The following is a 2,213-nucleotide window of genomic DNA, read 5'->3' on the forward strand; positions in this document are numbered from 1 at the left end:
ATGTCTGTAAGGGGCAGATTTGTTCATGATGGGTGCAAGCGAGGGGCAGATGTGTACATGATGGGGGCATATTTTTCAATGATGGCTTTGCTGCAAAGATGGGGGCGGAATTTTTCACGAAGCACAAACAAATCTCCTAAACAAACATTTCTCTGCTATTCTTCCGACAAATGTAAATATTTAAGAGATTTGTTTGTGCTTCGTGAAAAATTCCTCCCCCATCTTTGCAGCACTGGCCATCATTAAAAAATACGCCCCATCATGTACACATCCGCCCCTCATGAACAAATCCGCCCCTTACAGACATGAACGAGCATTGGGAGCACGTGGCACAATGACGGCTATTCCGCGCAGTCTACAGCTGATCGGAATCTCAGATATTCAGCGGCTCCGTTCTGCGCATGCGCAGTTCCGGGCAAGGCATTTTTCGATAGCGGGCACTTCACGACAGGACAACAGCGGATATCAGCATTTTCCCAAAAATCTTTAGCGGTCACAAACTAGACCGATATTGGTCTCTGCGGGCGACGGACATATTTTTGGGGCCCAGAAGCCTGCAGACCCAGTGTTCAGGGGGCACACAGCACACGTCATTACGCCTCTATGCACTGGGCCTAACGTTCTGAGTCTGACAGACCTCCCTCGTCACTTGGACAGACATGCCAGCCACCCACAGGAAGGTGCCAGGCCACTGAGACAAGCAACCACTCACGGCAAGGTGCCAGCCAAACAACCAGCCAACGGCCACCCACAGCAGGGTTGTCATTTTTGAAAAGTTTAAATGTACAAAATATTGGCTAGGACAGGTGGCCGAAATATTGTTATTGTATCAGCAACAAAAAAAAACGATATTGGTCGATCCCTACGGTGTACAGCCTTCCATAGACACCAATGGTTGTGCACGGCTGGACTCCACTATATGCAGGCACTTGCCTAAACATGAGTACACCATGCGGGGGAGAAAAAAAAAAAAAGGGGTGGTTTGGGGGGGGTAGTTTGTATTTTTTTTACATACATATAGCTAGATTTAGAAAGGGCGTCCTAACTTTGCGGCGGCGTAGCGTATGGCATTTACACTACGCCGCCGTAAGTTAGCCAGGCAAGTACGTGATTCACAAAGTACTTGCCTGCTAAGTTACGGCGGCGTAGCGTAAATCGGGCGGGAGTAAGGGCGGCTAATTCAAATTTCGCTGAGGGGGCGTGTTTTATGGTAATGGGGGGTGACCTTACGTGATTGACGTAATTTACGAACGGCGGATGCGCCGTCCGCCTACATATCCCAGTGTGCATCGCGGCTAAGTGCGCCGCACGGTCCTATTGATTTCGACGTGGACGTAAATGACGCAAATCCCTATTCACGGACGACTTACGCAAACGACGTAAAATTTTCGAATTTCGACGCGGGAACGGCGGCCATACTTAACATTACTATTCCAGCTATTTGATGGAATAAGTTTAGGCCTGATAATGCGTTACGTAAACGGCGTATCTGTACTGCGTCGGCCGGGCGTACGTTCGTGAATAGGCGTATCTACTGATTTACATATTCTACGCCGACCGCAATGGAAGCGCCACCCTAAATATTGCACCCTAAGATAGGACGGCGCAAGCCGTCGTATCTTAGAGAGGTTTAAGTGTATCTCTGTTTGAGAATACACTTAAACTTAGGACAGCGCAAATTCCGAGTTAGGTCGGCGTATCTACTGATACGCCGGCCTAACTCTTACTGAATCGGGCTAATTGTATACTATTCTAACATTTATAATATCACCGCCATATACTCAATGTCAACCATTGAACTCTATGGGCAGCTGTACATAGCTCCTGTGACCAGTCAGGTAAACCAACACACCACTGCAGCCCAAAAATGGCTGTGACATTCAACTTCCACTGTTTCTTGGCCTCAGCATGCTGAGACTTGTAGTCCTACAGAAGCTAATGTACCACACAGGTTACCTCTCCAGCTTTCCACCACCTGTACATACAAAAAACCCGCCAAACCAGCGTTCCCATAGCAGCAACCCACTATACCCCACTGGGAGGTGTCTTAGTACTGCCTGACAAAAACACCTTCTCTGATAAGAACTTCACCATACTGCGGTGACTTCTATCCGAGGAAAATAAACCAGTCAGACAATGGGCTGCCTTTGCCCTACGCCCCAACTCAACAACGGAACGCAAACAGGCAGTGATGTAGACAGACCGGCAGCGGC

Source organism: Rana temporaria, chromosome 12, assembly GCF_905171775.1.
Source record: "Rana temporaria chromosome 12, aRanTem1.1, whole genome shotgun sequence".
Taxonomy (NCBI): domain Eukaryota; kingdom Metazoa; phylum Chordata; class Amphibia; order Anura; family Ranidae; genus Rana; species Rana temporaria.